Source organism: Schistocerca cancellata, chromosome 4 (genome assembly GCF_023864275.1).
Source record: "Schistocerca cancellata isolate TAMUIC-IGC-003103 chromosome 4, iqSchCanc2.1, whole genome shotgun sequence".
Classification (NCBI taxonomy): Eukaryota; Metazoa; Arthropoda; class Insecta; order Orthoptera; family Acrididae; genus Schistocerca; species Schistocerca cancellata.
The window spans coordinates 501,304,439-501,324,906 of NC_064629.1; positions in this window are offsets into that span (position 1 = coordinate 501,304,439).

The window sequence follows — 20,468 nt, forward strand, 5'->3', positions numbered from 1 at the left end:
GCTGTGAACAGAAAGAGCACAGAAGTAAAAGAACAGGCTAGAGTTCACTTTTACGTCCAATTTTTCTTATTGTGCCCTCCTTCACTGTTGAGAAGATTTTGTGTCTGGACTTGCTGAAACAGTGCCGAAAGGTGCTACATATAACAGAGAGATTTGTCATTGTTAGAGTAGAAAACAGCGCTGGTCAGTTAGAATTTGACGACCACATAAGTAAGAAATGTGAATGAACCTGAAAAAATATAAAGAACATATATTTAGGTTGTCGATATTCTCGGTACAATATTGCGAAAAAGTGCCACTACCTTTGACTGATCCATCAGAATTTCAGAGTGACGAAAAGTAGTAAATTTCATATGTTAATTTCACTAACTGTATGGGCGCAAATAAAGAAGAGGGAAGAAAGACTAAAATTTACCATAATTATTGATTAGTTCGTTAGAGGTGAAAAGGACAGACAAAGAGGATAAGAAGAAGAAGAAGGCAGTTCATAATTTAAAATAGAAGAAATTTTCTATTGTACGAAGAAATATTTATTTTTATGCCAAATAAAAACGATACTATACAGAGATAAAATATTTTATCTACCAATCAGCGTATTTACATTACGAATCGAGGGAATCTGATAACGACACTCGTTTCCTCAGCGAGTATAACCTGCCACATCCACGGTATATTAACACTTCTTCTAGTTCTAGTAGCTGTGGATGTTCTGCTCAGTTACACCGAAATTGAGTATGGTCTCAGGGAAAAAAAGTACAGGGCATTGTCCCATGCCACTATGTAGAATAGCTGTGGTGGGTAGAATTAGCAGGAACGTTTACTGGAGTTGGAATACGGCGTTATCTCTACATCTAGCCCATATCACCAGGTAATGCCCAGCCAGAGCTATTGTCTCTACATCAATGTGTTGTCAAAAATTTCTCAGGCTGGATTGTGTGTTTTCTGTTTTCCTTTTAATGTTCCGTCATTGATAGAGGGCTTGCAATGGCCTAAATTTATTGCAAACATGTGAATGCCAAATTCTCTTATGGAAGAGGAAAAAGGATCATAACGATCAATCTTCGCCTTTGCATCCTCTTCGAACTCCAACAGAAATTTTTCGTGTAGTCCTCATGGAAATCATAAAACTATGGCACGGATCAGAATCACAAACTAAATTTAACAGATGGTTATTACTATCTTCTTGCATCACAAATATAGATTTCAAGCAATTCACAGAGTTTTAATAATGACTACTTAGGTCTTACAGTAAATGTTGTGAAATATTCTAACAATGTGTGCGACTCTGTATACACAGTTCCGTTCCGGTCGCCGAGGCAGTACATATGCAGCAGCGCCCGCTCTACATGTGATAAAAGCAGTCGGCCTGCTGACGGAGTTTTCTGTGAATTATTGACTAGTACTGTTTGAATCATGATGAGGCAACCAATGCGATATTTTACTATTAACGTCGTTTTTCCCTTTGGAAGCCAACGACCCAAAGGAGCAGATATAGTTAACTAGCTCTATGAGAAAATTACTTTGAAAGACTCCAAAGTTTTTGGGTTTCAGTAACACTTTATTGGTAATGCAGTTTATCTTAAAGTCAAAGATGGAGAAGATTCTACGCGTATTACGCAAGTAGGAAATGGTTCATGTGACTTCGTACAATACGGACCAACAGAGTGAGGCGGTGCAGTTTTTAAGACACTGTCCTCAGATTCAGGAGAGTAGAGCTTGAACTCTCCAGCTTTTCGGATTAGGTTCCGTGTTTTTCCCAAGTCACTTCAGGTAAATGCCTGGATGGTTCAAATATCAAGGCCACCGCCGATCAAATTTTCTACCCTATTAGAGTATACTTATATACCTTTGTGTACGTACATCAATTGAGCTGTTTATTTTCATTGTACTACGATGACAAATCTTACACCATTGTAAGATGATTCATGGACGATTCAATAAATAAGTAATTAAATGAATAAAAGAATAAATGAAATTTAATGGAGAAATTATGAATATGTGGTTTTAGGCCTGCGAACTGTACGTGTTTTCAGTGCTCCTTTTCCAGTCAGTTAGAACAAAATAAACCATTACCCGCTCAATATGGACATGTTACGTAACAAAGGCAAAAAAGACCCACAATAAGTAATTTGATGTGGATAATGGGGCTAAAAAAAGTCTGAATCGAGCTATGAGAATCATATACCCGCCTACGTAAAAGTTCAGAGCTTTTGGATTTTAATGAAATAAGATTGCCAACCACGAACATATGCAGATCCACCAATCGTTTGCAGCCAGTATGTTCGCAAAATACAGAAACAAATGTAAACCCACCTCTCTAGCTATCATCCGGAAATGCGTAGGTAAATGCGTGGCTCACCTGTGCTCAAATTGCTGCAGATGGTCAACATCTACGCGCTAACGTGTCGTACGTGGATAGTTCTAGTCCACTGATACAAGATATATATGTAAGCTTTCCTCAGGAATGAGATTTCATGGACACAGTCAAAGACGTTAAACCGACTGAAGAATAGAGTGCAAAGAAATACATGGCTGAAGCAATGCGCTATCACCTAATTAAAGCAAGACATAAAATACAATTCCAAAGTCAAAATTAATAGTGGAAAAGTGTGTTTCCGAAGTGGCAAACAGATGTTAAACCCCTGATGTAAACAAAAGCCGTAAAAACCATTAATTTCCGGGCAAGAGATAATAAAGGTGAAAAATAAGAAGAAAGCTTATATAAACATGGAGAATCGCGCAATCGTGTTTAAAACGACAAAAGACATGAAAAGTGATCTGAGAGGAAATGGCAAACACGTTCCCCCATTTTCAACCACGATGAGCCTCACAGTCACAATGGCTCACATAATGAAAGACAGCTTTAAAATTGTTCAGATGTTCTAAATCTGTTGAGTAAAACTACGTAACACAAGACGAAAATTAAAATACATTCACAGGAATATGTAGCTAGCTGGTCACCTACAGAAGCGCAGACGCTCCAGTCACCTGATAACGCATTTTAAATTCACCCTAAAATTCTAGGAAATAAGTCGGACATTTCACAAAACCTTCACAGTTGTACCTCATTCGATCACTTGTCTGTTAAAACAGGGGGTAAATCTGTCAGCAAACAAGCTGCCGCCCTTTGGTCTGGAAATAAAACACATTTTAGTAAAACGTCGCGCACTGTGATCTTTACGTCACAAGCACTACACCTTAAGGGTCTTCTCGCCGGAGCAAGTAGCCATGCGCCCTATGCGAAGACGAGTGAGGAGGATCTCATCTCGTCTTCGCGGCTGGAGGGCGGTATGCCACGACCGCATTGTGGACTTTACGAGAGCAGTTTATGGCCTGTCAATTCCCGCCAGCCTTCTTCCCATCGAGGCATGGCTCTTTACCTGAAGAGCGAGGCGATAACATGTAGGGAGATAGCAGCTGAAGTATCTAAGGATCGCGATCGCCTCCTCGGCTGCTACATCTGCCCAGGGACGATTGGAGAAAAAGCATTCCAGATATAGCTGAGCAACAGTATGCTATGTTGGTAAAGTCGGAGCAGTGAGGAACTTACATATCTGATGCACCACGAGCAGCTGCCGCCGATCATGAGTGGCGGCTCCCCAGCCACTGCACAGAGACTAAGTGTGAGGCTGGTCCTATAAGCACGCATGGCCAGCCTAATCGTCTCATGGTGTACAGCATCAATGATCTTCAGATAAGAAAACCTCCCTGATCCATACACCGTGCATACATGGTTTAGCCGCCATCGTAGGAACGCTCTATAAAACTGGAGCAGACGTCCCTTGTTCGCTATTCTAGACCTCTGAATAAGGCGCTTTAAGACGTTCAGTGCCTTCTGGGACCGGTCTTTCAGGTCTTTCAGGTCTCTCAGGTGCGGTAACAACGACAGTGCGAAGTAAAAATTGAGGCCCAGAAACCTCAAACAGTCCTTAAAAGTGTAGAATGCTAAGCCTCATATACAAGTCAGGTAAATTAAAAATGTAACGGGAAAGATTACAATGAACACACACATATTTATCTGCAGAAAATTGAAAACCAGTCTTTGGAGCTCACTTCTCTAACCTCTGCTCGTTAAGTTGCAACAGACGAGTCAGTGTTGCAGTACTAAGAGGGAACAGGTAAGTGCAAAATTTTCCACAAATAAAGTGCATCATATACGCCTCCGCACCATAGACGTGATACTGTCCATGCCTAGGGAAAGAGGTTAACACTTAAAGGAATGCGCTGATAAGCACCATACTCCTGCTCAAAACGATCCAGCCTGCCGTATCGCTGCCTCTAGAAAGGTCAAGTTGTCGAGGGGATTGAAATCTCTTGCATCCACATTGAAGGCGGCTAAGGAGTTGTCTCATCTGTAACATCCAGACCAGCGACGGTTAACGATTCCCTCCAGGGTCGTTCCTACACAGCTCGTTAAGGCAACTCCCTGGTAACTACTGAGACACGTTCATTCCTTTCCTGGTTCGAGGAGAAGTATCGGAATTGCTTCTCTCTACGAATAGGGAAGTGGCCTGTCTGTCATATCAAATTAAAACATTCGAGGAGGATTTCCTTGGCGCTGCTTGAAAATGCCGAAGTCTGCTTCACTGAATTTCGTCTTGACCGGACACTGTATGACAAGCTGCAGATACTGCCCAATCCTGTTCCCTCATGAATAAAGGGCAGTTGTAAGACTCAGAATAATTGTTGGATCTGAAGTCTAACGTGCCTCTGCATTTATCGTAAATCCTCCCTATGGCTTTCCATACTTTGGTAGCGGAATAGTTGATAGATTTCAAGGATGCATGTCATGATCTTTTTTTATTTCATTACGGATCTAGCCTTGGCTCGCGAAACTCGAAATGCTACGAGGTTGTCTGCTGTTGGATGGCATTTAAACCGTTGCAGAGCCATACGCCTAACCAGGATAACCGAGCTGCACTCGGTGGTCCATCATGATACATGTTGCCTCCTAAGATGACCTGAGAACAGCCGCGTGGGATTAGCCGAGCGATCTTAGGCGCAGCAGTCATGGACTGTGTGGCTGGTCTCAGCGGATGTTCGAGTCCTCCATCGGGCATGTGTGTGTGTGTGTGTTTGTCCTTAGGATAATTTAGGTTAAGTAGTGTGTAAGCGTAGGGACTGATAACCTTAGCAGTTAAGTCCCATAATATTTCAAACACATTTGAACATTTTTGAACCTGAGAACAAGCCAGCGACAAAGTGGATCACTTGTGTAATGTGATTAGCCCTTCCCTGCACGCTGCCTAAGCTTTCAAACACAGCCAGCTAGCTGATCAGGGTCCAGGTATCTCTAATGACCACCCACGTTTGCGGTGTTTGGTAGGTGGATCCGCAATGGAATATGGTCAGTAGGATGAAGGTGATGAGTTGCTTCTGGCTGAGTAGAGTCTGCGGGGGCAGGAGAGCAGAAAGAGAGGTCGATGGCTGATGGCGACCCAGTAGCAGCCGAGAAATGAGTGGTATTGCCAATGTTGAAGATGCACAGCTCCTGAGACTGATCTCTTCGGCCCATATGACAAGTTGAGTTCGAGCCCCATAATACATTACAGACGTTGAAGTCTCTCAGTAGGAGAAATGGCTGGCGAAGTTGTTCTACAAGGCCTGTGAGGGTCTCAGAGTCTGTTGCAACCTGTGGAAGCAAATCCAGTGAACAGACAGTGACCCAGTGATCCACATGAACTTCAATGGCTACTGTATGTAGGTCAGTATCCAAGGAGAGAGCAGAGGAGTTGTGTGCATTATTGAAAAACATAGCGACATGTTCCTAGGCTCTTTCCCCAGTCAGGTCTTCTTGTGGTGGAGGGTATCGTCTCCTAGCGCACAGGCGTCAGTAGCTTTGAAATGTGTTCGTGTAAACACAGTAAAAGGAGTCATGCCTGTGTTAGAAGTTTCAGTTCCTCCAAGTGAGTCCTGAACTACGTAATGTTCCACGCTAGTATTGGAGCCATTTATCATAGTCCGCAGCTCGTGGTCATGCGGTAGAGTTCTCGCTTCCCACGCCCGGGTTCGATTCCCGGCGGGGTCAGTGATTATCTCTGCCTCGTGATGACTGGGTGTTGTGTGCTGTCCTTAGGTTAGTTAGGTTTAAGTAGTTCTAAGTTCTAGGGTACTGATGGTCATACATGATAAGTTCCATAGTGCTCAGAGCCATTTTTTTATCATAGTGGTGGGACTTTCACCCTGCCTTCTCACAGGGTGGGGAGCCTGCAACGGCTGGTGATTCACTCTGGGGTGAGATAGTTGACCGGACAGACTTCACATTCCACTGGCTCTAAAGCAGAATCAGTAGGACTGTCAGCTTGAATGGTGTCGATATGGACTGACTGTCTACTACCCATTTTTGGATGTTGTTGAAGCCTCCCGTTTGCTTTTTGTTCCTGGGAAGGCTTTATAGAAATTACCGCAGCAGTGATAGAGACAGTTCTGGACTGTTTACCAGACTCAGACTTTGGAGGTGCCGGGAGCTCCACAATGTTGGCACCCGTGGCTTTTTCTGACGTTCACGAGAAGGGAGGGAAGGAGGGGTTGAACTATGGGCGCTGAACTGCAGCTTTTCAACTTTACTGACAAACGCAGGTAGTGGTGCAACAATAGCAACCTCCGTTTGTGTAGAGGAATAGGATTTTTAAATGCTTTGGCGAAAAATATAGTAGTCCCCTGAGAACTTGACACACTTCGAAGGAGATGTACGAACAACACGTCGATGGGTAGCCTTACAACATTTCCCACAAGCGGCTTCTCCCATATGTCCTACCGTGTTCGGTATCGGCCACGATTATGTCGGCCATACTTTCAAGTAGCCGCCAGTTAGGCTGCTCCGTTTCCTACAGCCACCACCGCAGCACGAAGGCGCTGCCACGAACGATTGTATTGTGTGTTTGCCAGTTGAATAACATTTTCAAATTTTCATGTTGGCTAAGGCTCGTGATCTACTAAATATGTATTGTATTCAAGACGGACAGATTCGTAAATCTGCATTATCTGTATATGTTATAAAATTTATAGCGGCTGTTAGCAACTGACACTGAAAGTGCAGCAACAAAATTATGCATTATTTTACTATCTGTTATTATACGTAGACTACATTAATACCTGAATTCCGTGTGAATTTATGCTGTCCCGGCGTATACAGCTGGCGAAGAGTTCTCGGGCTTCCAGTCGGGTGGCGGTGTCTTCAAACTGCGACCTTTCGACGAGTGACATACTCGTCATCTTCTGGCGAAGTGCCGAGACTTTGCGGATGCCGGTCCCTTTATACCTGCGGCGTGCCCCCCACCACCTGGCCGCGGGAGGCTGGGTCCAGAGGAGCCGCCGGGCGGGGTGGAGGGGGAAGCGAGTGCGTCGTTCGTGTCTCCGTCAGAGCATTCCGGTCGCGTCTCGTGAGCTGGACGGTTCTTGGTGCGTTCCTGGCGTATTGCGGATAATGCTGGATTCCAGGCCGCGCTCAGTTGATAACATTCTTCCCTGTTCACAAGATTCTCGGGGACCCGTATTTCTATTGATTCTTTAATGACGCTGTCCCAATAGCTCCTGGCTCGGCACAGCTCCCTGGTGTTCTCGAAATCAAAGGTGTGGTTTTCTTTGATGCTATGTTCAGCTATAGCAGATTTCTCTATCTGTCCAAACCTGGTGTGTTCCTCGCACCCTTTCGAGATGCAGCGCTGCGTTTGTCCAATGTACTGTACACCACATTCGCAGGCAATGCTGTATATACCACGTGTATTGAGTTTGAGTGGGTCTTTAGCTGAGCCCAGCAGCTCTTTCGTCTTCGGCGGTGGTCGGAAGAGGGTATTTATATTTTTTCAGTAGCCTCCCGATTTTGGCTGATATGGGCCCCAAATAAGGAAGAAAGGCGAGTCTCTTGTTAACTTCCTCTTCTTCCTCTTCCTGAATTTTGTCAGCCTGTCTCCTCTTGAAGGCCCTACCAATCTGTATTTCACTGTACCCGTTTTTCCGAAATACCTCTCTTAGGTGGTGTAATTCGTCTGAGAGGCTTTCTTTGTCACAAATGACGCGCGCCCTATTTACCAAGGTGGTCAGTACTGACTGGCGTTGCGCCGGATGGTGGCAGCTGGTTGCATGGAGGTACAGGTCTGTGTGCGTCTTCTTTCTATATACTGAATGGCCCAGCGTGCCATCCGCTTTCTTCCTGATCAGTATGTCCAAGAATGGAATACAGCCATTCTCTTCTACTTCTATCGTGAAGGTGATATTCTCATGTATGCCGTTTAGGTGGTCCATAAACTCCTCCAGTGCCTGCCTGCCACGCTGCCAAATCACGAAAGTGTCGTCCACATAGCGGAAGAAGTGCCTGGGTTTACGGTGAGCAGTTTGTAGTGCCACCTCGTCAAAGTGTTCCATATAAAGATTTGCGATCCCTGGAGCAAGGGGAGATCCCATGGCCACTCCATCCACTTGTACATAATGCTCTCCATTGCACTTGAAGTAGGTGGTCGTAAGTGCATATTCAAAGAGCTTCATTGTTTAAGGCTCGAAGTGCTGATTAAGAAGTGCCAAGGCGTCTTGTAGAGGAACTTTCGTGAACAAGGAGGTGACGTCGAAGCTCAGCCAAAATCGGGAGGCTACTGAGAAAATAAAACATAAATACCCTCTTACGACCACCGCCGAAGATGAAAGAGCTGCTGGGCTCAGCTAAAGACGCACTCAAACTCAATACACCTGGTATATACAGCATTGCCTGCGAATGTGGTGTACAGTACATTGGACAAACGCAGCGCTGCATCTCGAAAAGGTGCGAGGAACACACCAGGCTTGGACAGATAGATAAATCTGCTATAGCTGAACATAGCATCAAAGAAAACCACACCTTTGATTTCGAGAACACCAGGGTGCTGTGCCGAGCCAGGAGCTATTGGGACAGCGTCATTAAAGAATCAATAGAAATACGGGTCCACGAGAATCTTGTGAACAGGGAAGAAGGTTATCAACTGAGCGCGGCCTGGAATCCAGCATTATCCGCAATACGCCAGGAACGCACCAAGAACCGTCCAGCTCACGAGACGCGACCGGAATGGTCTGACGGAGACACGAACGGCGCACCCGCTTCCCCCTCCACCCCGCCCGCCGGCTCATCTGGACCCAGCCTCCCGCGGCCAGGAGATGGGGGGCACGCCGCATGTATAAAGCGACCGGCATCGCAAAGTCTCGTTTCTCTGTAGGTTTATCTTCCTTCAGATTCTTAGAACTTTTCAGTCTGTGAAATTCTCAAACACCGATTTACGGCAGCGAAAAAATGTTAACAATAAAGGTCTAAAACTTTAGAATTCCAACATAAATGGAATTCCTGTGAAATACGCACAGTTTCTTTTAAAAACAACTTGTCATGACACACTATAGCTACCACATTACAAAACATTACTTCCTTAGAAGCAATTGTCCCTGAAATTGGCAGAGTGCGTTAGGGCAACACGCGTTCAGACTTTGAGAATTTGTATCAGTGAACAATAACATAGATCATTGGTTTTCGGCAGCAGGCGGAACAACAGAGACAGGCAGAAACACTCGCTTTTGAGAAAACGAGACGGTACATATCATACTGTGCAAAGAATACGACATCAGAAATTATTATTATGAAATTTGTAGCTGAGTAGGCTTTTGGTACAGTGAGGAAAGCCTCAGAGAAACTGGAAGTATCAGTGAACCCAAATATCCGTAATTGTAGCTACAGATTTAGGAACAACATTCTTCAAATTTTGACTCGAATACACTCAGTGGATCTCTGAAATTATCAGGCTATCTATAGCTCTTAGAGTTAGCAGACTGCAGTTTTAAGAGTAGAAAGACATGAAAGAGAGTAACTGAGAAGACAATTTAACAGATTTTTAGGTTATCCCCTACATTATTCAGTCTGTAAACAGAACAAGTTATTAAGGAAACCAAGGAAAAATCTGTAAAAGAAATTAAATTTCAGGGCATTGCAGTTTTCTCAAAGATGGCAAAGAACTGGAGGATCTGTTGAACTGAGTGGACTGCGTATAAGAAAAATAGGTTATATGATACTGATAAACCAAAGTAAAACAAAGTAATGGCGTATAGTCGAATTAAATCACTTGGCGTTGTGGAAATGGTATTTGGAAATGACACATTGAAAATAGCAGACGAGTTTTGTTGTTTGCGCAACAAAATAACTGGCAAGGGCAGTAGAAGAATTGATATGAAATACAGACCAGGAATGGCAACAAAATCTTTTCCTAACAAGAGAAGTTTTCTAACATCTTCTACATATTTTAGTTCAAAATGGCTCTGAGCACTATGGGACTTAACATCTTAGGTCATCAGTCCCCTAGAACTGAGAACTACTTAAACCTAACTAACCTAAGGACATCACACACATCCATGCCCGAGGCAGGATTCGAACCTGCGACCGTAGCAGTCCCGCGGTTCCGGACTGCAGCGCCTAGAACCGCAAGACCACCGCGGCCGGCCCATATCATATTTTAGTGTTAAGAAGTCTTCGCTAAAGGCGTTTCTCTGGAGTATAGCGTTAACTGGACGAGAGACATGGACTATGGATAACATATAGATGGAAGAGGGTAGAATATTTTGAAATATGGTGGAGACTAGGTGAGGAGGTCGGTGGGATGGCCAAGGAAGTAATACTTAATCGATTCGGGGACAACAAATCTTTATGACGCAACTTGACTGTAAGAAGGGATAGGCTGATAGTATACACGTTTTTCCCCTTGACTCTTGCCTTGACACTTCCTTTTCCTCTGTCTTTCAAATCACTACCCGTAGTTCAACATTCGACTCAGTCTGTTTCCAGATGAGCGCGTAGTAACAGTTAATCATATCCAGACGTACGTAAACATTGCAGTACCCACATCCTGCGAGGCCTCACTTAGTGAAAATTAACCAACATGCAGAGATGGCAGTAGACCTTTTGTGTTGGCCATCATTCTGGTGTGGGAGTCGAGGAGCTCCACCTTTATTTAAAAAAGGATGCACGCTCAGACATAAAGTGATGGTTTGTTTTGCAATAGATGTTACTGAAGAGGCTACAAATTGATGCGCGAGACAAAAGCTTGACTACACTGCAGTAATTATTCAGAGCTGAAAGTACGTGGACAGGATTGAGTAGTGTGGAGAACAGAATCAAACTTCTCTTCTGACTGAAGACCACAACAAGGAATAATTTACTTGTGGGAACGTCTCCTGTAAGTTTAACGCTGTGAAGCAGTGACGTATACTAGAGCGCCACTCATATGGAGTTCTGTGTGTGGTTTTGGTAACAGCCTTGTGGGGAAATGTGGAAAACACTAGCTGGAGGGCGGCTGAAAACAACTTCAAACGTGCCATAGAAAAATGCAGAGAGCAAAAACTGTGTGAAAAGAGAGAGACTGGAATATATCTAACAAATAATACAGGATGTTATCTCTAAGGGGAACTCTATCAAAAAGCTCTACGGATCCCGTACTCCAACACTTTATATTTAGCCACTGTTAATGTTCGAAACGAAGTATAAAGCAAATGAAAGTTTCATACTTTGCCAAGACTGCAAGGAAGGATACATCGATCTCTAGTTTTCGCCAATAAAATGGCCACATTCAGATCACGCAATTGAAAGCAGTGTCTACATCGACTAATAGAAAACGACGCTTTGTCACAACCATATTTACAGCTCCAAAAACGAAAATTTAGAACTACAATATTTGACTTCAAAATTGTAAGGACGATTGTGAGAAGGTGCCTTGCTTCAGCAGTCGATGTAAACACCGCTCTCTATTTGAGATCTGAAGATGGTCGTTTTACTGGTTGAAACTTGTAACCGATGTATCCTTTCTTTTGATCTTGGGAAACAAGAAGTTATCATACAGAAGACTACAGCACTGCATTTAAACATCGTCTCCTACATCACTGATAATGTCAGGTAATTTTAATGTTTTAAATCTGTAGATATGTGGTATTATACGTACTTATATAATTGTAATTACTAGACAGAATTCATGTAAACTCAATGATGCATTCTGCAGGTGCATTGAACGAAGCCTGCCCTCAAGTTGTTTTCTGTCCAGTAGGCCAGAAATCTAGCAAGAAGCAGGTAGCAGCACTAGATTCAGATTTTGAGAGTCATATAAAAGCATGTTCCTGCTGATGGAAAAGCTGAGAGTTTGAAAATCACAATATTTGTTTGGAAGCTCTGTGACCGACGTCTTGCTTTCAGAATTAGAGCTGAATTATCCCTCTAAATTCATTGGTTATTTTCTTTTCATTTTGATGAGACATGCTGAACATAGCAAGTAACAGAGAGAAAATTTAATTTTGTGACTGCAAGAAAGTCACTTTACTCGTAAATTGCTATAATTTCTTTTATCTGTTACTTTCTGATCTGTATGCTGTTCTTTCTGCCTTAACTGTTACTACAGCAGTGAAAGATTGTTCTACGAATCGGCGCTTCCCTGCTTCTGTTATATCACGTTTGTTTGCTGTTGCGAATTCAACTTTTAACATAGGGTGGAGATCGATGAAAAAATAGTAGATGTAAAGGCATTTGCATTCTCCCTCTGTAACACAGCTGAGAAGGACAAGAATGAAATTCAGTAACGTCGTCTTAAGAAAATCTCTGAAATAGTACTGCAGTTTTTGTATAGACTGAACAAGTAACTTTTTATAATCATCAGGTGAATGCTGGAACGTACGAAAGTTAATAAATTATTATTATAATGTTATTATTGCTGTTGTTATTTGATCGTTCTTAGACAGTCTTATCTCGCTTATTGTCGCTCTTTCTTGAATGTCGAGTTGGAAAGATCGGAGCATTTGATGTTCACCTCAGGTGACATTTTCCTTACTTTTGCTGTTCACTTAATTTTCAGAGTAAAAGGAGAACGCCGAGTCATAAAAGGTTATAACAAGGAGCCGGTGCTCTAGGTATAAATCCATAACTATCTTTGCTGATTTATCACTGTGACGACAAAGTAAATCACGTTTTCCTGAGGCGTCGCTCTTACTAGTGGGTTATAAAATGAAGGAAATTAATTCACAGTTTCCAAAAATTGATAAAGTTAGGAGACCGACGAGTTGCAGTTTATTAAATTACGGAAGCATCAGGTTCTAAACTTAAATTTTGTTTTGCACTGCTTGACGTTCAGTATGAAGAGAAACGTAAGTGGAAGGAATACTTTTTGCCCGTTATGTGATTTTGTTTGAGTGATCACGTACTCGGTAGCTGAGGCAGCTGGTTAATGGCAATTCGATCGAGCAAGAAATGAATGTCCTTAATCGACTATAATACACTCCTGGAATACAGGAAGTCAGAATTATCACCGATGCTACGGCAAAATCATAACACAGCCATATGTAGCAGTCAGTGGTTTGGAGGCTTGATACTAGGCCAATATACGCAGGATCAGGGTTCGATTACTCCTTCAGCTGAAGGCTTTTAATGCGCAGTAGTAGATCCTATTTACTCCTCATTATGCCAAATTAATAACATAGATTCCACCGTAGTTACAAATTTACATTAAACGCGATGTCCCTTCGCTACCGACAACAGGTTAGGCTAGGCATTCTTGCAGGCGTAAGTGGCACCATGGAGAAACTCTGTTGCCAGTAACCTAGCTTACACAAGCATTTTTATTTTAGTAGAAGAACCAAAAGCCATATAATGTCACAGGCCACTTACTCTATCTTTTATTTCAGCTTGAGAAGTTGATTATGTCCGTGCTGTTTTCATTGGATTTGATCCCTTCCTGATAACACAGTGCCATCAATTCGTTGTTTGCTCAAGGTTCCAAATTCCTCTAGTTCTTCACGTAAGGCACGTATCAGGGTTGGAATCCCGGTTCTGCCTTCAAATAATGTCCTTTCAGGCTTTAGCATGAGAACATTTAACTGTTGATGGAAACCTATTTTGATTTGTAACGTCTCTTTATTCATTACCAATAACGGGATGTGTCAGTTTCCACTCCCAGAGAGACACAGATCTTTTCGTCACATCATTTCGAGTTCAAACATGCCACTCGTTCCTATTAATGAAAGAGAATTCGATACTTAACATATCTTCGTGTGTAGTCAACAATGATACGTGCGAGGTTCGATTTCCAGTCGCACTACTCGCATCTGGTGAAAGAAAGCTATATTTAATGTCCATTCTTGGCTAGAGAACAACGGTGATAGCTGGTGGGTTCGAATTCCGAGAAGACAGAAATTATTAATTTTTATCGTCATTACAGCTCTCGTTACTGCTTAAAAAATTTGATATCTGGTCTTTCACTGTGCTTACATAACAGTCGGATTACGTGCTGGTTCGAATCGTCATCCATCTCATACATTACGTCATTTCAAGTTTATTACTTGGAAATGAAACCATATTTTATATCTTTCGTGGTTAGTTAACAGTCTCTGAATAGTTGTCTCAAACCAGTACAAAAGTTTTCCTTATGCAGTTTAAAGTTAAGATCTGCTATATGGTGTTGGCTAAAAATACATTAAATCACGTGTCTTTAAAGCTAGTCAGCAACGACGATCACTGCTGTCGTTGAATCTCGGTCAGATACGAATAGTTTGCTAAGTTAGTATCTGGTCTTGATTCATATTAAATCATGTCATTTAAAGATCAAACATATGAACAGTTACCAGCTCATTAGTAATTTTCGTGTTTAATTTCACTTTGTAACAAGGGCTATAGCTGGTTTTCGAATTGTTCATCGAGCAACGTACCATCATGAAGATTGTGAAATTACTACTGATACGTTGTTGATGGTGAGGCATCGATAGAGCGCTTGCCGCTGTTAATCATGGTTTTTGTAACTGGTTATTTCATTATTCAGTTTACGAAAAGCAATCGGGTAGTGAAAGCACTAGCGTAGTGAACGACGGTAAATAGGTGGTTGGAAAACCTTTTACAGGGCAAGAAAACTTCGTCTAATCCAAGAGATTTTGAGATTCCATATATTCTTGAAAATATCTTATTGGGAAAAAAATTTTTTTGATTAAGGACTACAGAATAATTTATGTGTTACAGTTCCGGCCATTATTAGTGCAGTCATGGACTGTGCGGCTGGTCCCGGCGGAGGTTCGAGTCCTCCCTCGGACATGGGTGTGTGTGTTTGTCCTTAGGATAATTTAGGTTAAGTAGTGTGTAAGCTTAGGGACTGATGACCTTAGCAGCTAAGTCCCATAAGATTTCACACACATTTGAACACATTATTAGTGTCAGATAGTAAGAGAGTGGTTTTTAGATGTTCCCTGACATTTGTAGTGTTGTGGTATTAATTTACACCTGGAGTTGTAGTTATACAGGGCAGTGTTGTGTAGTGGTCACTTGTGGTAACGAGTATATATAGCCAAGTGACTTTACCGAACGAAATAAGAGGACCTGCAAGACAGTTACGTTATTTGAGGTGCATGAAAGTCATTCGAAACACAATTCAGGTCGCTCGATTACATTTAACCATCATAGGACATCTGAAATGTTCACTTAAGGGCTAAGGCACCATTGTGGCTGCGCGTCTGGGATTAACTCCCGGAAACCGCAGCTTCAGATTCTTCAGAGCTGGCCCTGAGAACCATCCGAAGATGCCATCCAAATCTTAGGGTAAGCTTTACTTACAAGAACAAGACACTAGACATGGGTAGTCCCGGAATCTGCTTTCTTGCATGAGAACATTCCAGCCGCTACCCAACAGTCTGCACTGCCCAGTCAAATAAATAAATGTAACTGAACTGATACAGAACAGCGAAGTGATCTGTACCAGTCATGTTTTACGTAAGCCCTTTACATTTCTTAAGTAGGTCTTAGTGGGACGCATACTTAAAAGAAGCGAAAAAGTGAACAAAATTTCAAGTTAATATCCCTTCCACATTGAACTTATTAGAGATGGAGCATCAGCTCGTCTGAACTGGACAAGTGGGAAGAAATTAGGTAGTGATCTTGATGAAAAAACATTGACGGCGCTCCTATCAATAAATTTATGAATGAAACAAATAACCTCCATTTCGATTGGCAGGGCGATAAATTCAAACCTGTTTCTCCGTAATACATGTCCAGTGCTCCCTGCCGCCGTTGGATAAGCAGCTGCAGCAGCAAGTCGTATACTCCTAGCTCACTCATTTGTTACATAGTTTAATTCTTAATTTCTTTGCGTGTTTTTGGTACTTGCATTGTTTAATTCATAAATTTCGGGCGTATTATAGTATTTGAGAGTTGTAGCATCACGTTTTAGTACTCGAATAGTGTTAAATCGCGTAGTCTCCTTCCGCCGCCGAGCAGTGTGTCAGCAGTGCACGAGTGGCAGCATTACTGCATTTACTAGGCAATCTTGTATTTTAATAACCGCTTCAATTTTGTGTCGTTTTGTTTGCGCTCTCTGTAGATTAGTTCAGACGTTCTTTGCACAGTTTTTAGCATGGATAGGGACTGCAACTGCTGTGTTCGGATGCAGGCTGAGTTGGCATCCCTTCGCTCCCAGCTTCAGGCAGTGTTGGCTTCGGTCACACAGCTTGAGGCTGTTGCCAATGGGCATCACTGTGGGGGTCCGGATGGGGGTTTGTCGGGGACGGCCAGCTCGTCCCACGCATCCCCCGATCGTACTACGACTGTGGTTGCCCGGGATACTGCCCGCATTGAGGCTGATCCCTCACCTGTGGTAGAGTGGGAGGTCGTCTCAAGGTGTGGCAGGGGGCGAAAGACATTCCGGAGGGCTGAACGGAAGGCCTCTCCAGTTTGTCTGACGAACCGGTTTCAGGCTCTGTCTCAGGCTGATACTGATCTTCAGCCTGACATGGCTGCTTGTCCTGTTCCAGAGGTTGCCCCTCAGTCTGCAAGATCCGGGCAGTCACAGAGGGTGGGCTTACTGGTAGTTGGGAGCTCCAACGTCAGGCGTGTAATGGGGCCCCTTAGGGATATGGCAGCAAGGGAGGGGAAGAAAACCAATGTGCACTCCGTGTGCATACCGGGGGGAGTCATTCCAGATGTGGAAAGGGTCCTTCCGGATGCCATGAAGGGTACAGGGTGCACCCATCTGCAGGTGGTCGCTCATGTCGGCACCAATGATGTGTGTCGCTATGGATCGGAGGAAATCCTCTCTGGCTTCCGGCGGCTATCTGATTTGGTGAAGACTGCCAGTCTCGCTAGCGGGATGAAAGCAGAGCTCACCATCTGCAGCATCGTCGACAGGACTGACTGCGGACCTTTGGTACAGAGCCGAGTGGAGGGTCTGAATCAGAGGTTGAGACGGTTCTGCGACCATGTGGGCTGCAGATTCCTCGACTTGCGCCATAGGGTGGTGGGGTTTCGGGTTCCGCTGGATAGGTCAGGAGTCCACTACACGCAACAAGCGGCTACACGGGTAGCAGGGGTTGTGTGGCGTGGGCTGGGCGGTTTTTTAGGTTAGATGGCCTCGGGCAAGTGCAGAAAGGGCAACAGCCTCAACGGGTGCGGGGCAAAGTCAGGACATGCGGGGACCAAGCAGCAATCGGTATTGTAATTGTAAACTGTCGAAGCTGCGTTGGTAAAGTACCGGAACTTCAAGCGCTGATAGAAAGCACCGAAGCTGAAATCGTTATAGGTACAGAAAGCTGGCTGAAGCCAGAGATAAATTCTGCCGAAATTTTTACAAAGGCACAGACGGTGTTTAGAAAGGATAGATTGCATGCAACCGGTGGCGGAGTGTTCGTCGCTGTTAGTAGTAGTTTATCCTGTAGTGAAGTAGAAGTGGATAGTTCCTGTGAATTATTATGGGTGGAGGTTACACTCAACAACCGAGCAAGGTTAATAATTGGCTCCTTTTACCGACCCCCCGACTCAGCAGCATTAGTGGCAGAACAACTGAGAGAAAATTTGGAATACATTTCACATAAATTTTCTCAGCATGTTATGGTCTTAGGTGGAGATTTCAATTTACCAGATATAGACTGGGACACTCAGATGTTTAGGACGGGTGGTAGGGACAGAGCATCGAGTGACATTATACTGAGTGCACTATCCGAAAATTACCTCGAGCAATTAAACAGAGAACCGACTCGTGGAGATAACATGTTGGACCTACTGATAACAAACAGACCCGAACTTTTCGACTCTGTAAGTGCAGAACAGGGAATCAGTGATCATAAGGCCGTTGCAGCATCCCTGAATATGGAAGTTAATAGGAATATAAAAAAAAGGGAGGAAGGTTTATCTGTTTAGCAAGAGTAATAGAAGGCAGATTTCAGACTACCTAACAGATCAAAACGAAAATTTCTGTTCCGACACTGACAATGTTGAGTGTTTATGGAAAAAGTTCAAGGCAATCGTTAAATGCGTTTTAGACAGGTACGTGCCGAGCAAAACTGTGAGGGACGGGAAAAACCCACCGTGGTACAACAACAAAGTTAGGAAACTACTGCGAAAGCAAAGAGAGCTTCACTCCAAGTTTAAACGCAGCCAAAACCTCTCAGACAAACAGAAGCTAAACGATGTCAAAGTTAGCGTAAGGAGGGCTATGAGTGAAGCGTTCAGTGAATTCGAAAGTAAAATACTAGGTACCGACTTGACAGAAAATCCTAGGAAGTTCTGGTCTTACGTTAAATCAGTAAGTGGCTCGAAACATCATGTCCAGACACTCTGGGATGATGATGGCATTGAAACAGAGGATGACAAGCGTAAAGCTGAAATACTAAACACCTTTTTCCAAAGCTGTTTCACAGAGGAAGACCGCACTGCAGTTCCTTCTCTAAATCCTCGCACCAACGAAAAAATGGCTGACATTGAAATAAGTGTCCAAGGAATAGAAAAGCAACTGGAATCACTCAACAGAGGAAAGTCCACTGGACCTGACGGGATACCAATTCGATTCTACACAGAGTACGCGAAAGAACTTGCCCCCCTTCTAACAGCCGTGTACCGCAAGTCTCTAGAGGAACAGAAGGTTCCAAATGATTGGAAAAGAGCACAGGTAGTCCCAGTCTTCAAGAAGGGTCGTCGAGCAGATGCGCAAAACTATAGACCTATCTCTCTGACGTCGATCTGTTGTAGAATTTTAGAACATGTCTTTTGCTCGAGTATCATGTCGTTTTTGGAAACTCAGAATCTACTATGTAGGAATCAACATGGATTCCGGAAACAGCGATCGTGTGAAACCCAACTCGCATTATTTGTTCATGAAACGCAGAAAATATTAGATACAGGCTCCCAGGTAGATGCCATTTTCCTTGACTTCCGGAAGGCGTTCGATACAGTTCCGCACTGTCGTCTGATAAACAAAGCAAGAGCCTACGGAATATCAGACCAGCTGTGTGGCTGGATTGAAGAGTTTTTAGCAAACAGAACACAGCATGTTGTTCTCAATGGAGAGACATCTACAGACGTTAAAGTAACCTCTGGCGTGCCACAGGGGAGTGTTATGGGACCATTGCTTTTCACAATATATATAAATGACCTAGTAGATAGTGTCGGAAGTTCCATGCGGCTTTTCGCGGATGATGCTGTAGTATACAGAGAAGTTGCAGCATTAGAAAATTGTAGCGAAATGCAGGAAGATCTGCAGCGGATAGGCACTTGGTGCAGGGAGTGGCAACTGACCCTTAACATAGACAAATGTAATGTATTGCGAATACATAGAAAGAAGGATCCTTTATTGTATGATTATATGATAGCGGAACAAACACTGGTAGCAGTTACTTCTGTAAAATATCTGGGAGTATGCGTGCGGAACGATTTGAAGTGGAATGATCATATAAAATTAATTGTTGGTAAGGCGGGTACCAGGTTGAGATTCATTGGGAGAGTCCTTAGAAAATGTAGTCCATCAACAAAGGAGGTGGCTTACAAAACACTCGTTCGACCTATACTTGAGTATTGCTCATCAGTGTGGGATCCGTACCAGATCGGGTTGACGGAGGAGATAGAGAAGATCCAAAGAAGAGCGGCGCGTTTCGTCACAGGGTTATTTGGTAACCGTGATAGCGTTACGGAGATGTTTAACAAACTCAAGTGGCAGACTCTGCAAGAGAGGCGCTCTGCATCGCGGTGTAGCTTGCTCGCCAGGTTTCGAGAGGGTGCGTTTCTGGATGAGGTATCGAATATATTGCTTCCCCCTACTTATACCTCCCGAGGAGATCACGAATGTAAAATTAGAGAGATTAGAGCGCGCACAGAGGCTTTCAGACAGTCGTTCTTCCCGCGAACCATACGCGACTGGAACAGGAAAGGGAGATAATGACAGTGGCACGTAAAGTGCCCTCCGCCACACACCGTTGGGTGGCTTGCGGAGTATAAATGTAGATGTAGATGTAGATAGAATGTGCCGTGTTACTTGATCTGAACTAAAATAATACAATCGATATATGCCCTTGTAGAAGTGCTTGTCTTTGTATCTTTCGCTACTGACTACACACGCTGTACACAATTTGTGCCATCCGTCACTCATAATATACTACTAATATATAATATACTACTAATATATAACAACTCACATTAAATTAGATTCGATGTGTTAGACGCCGCAAATAAATTTGGCTCCAAA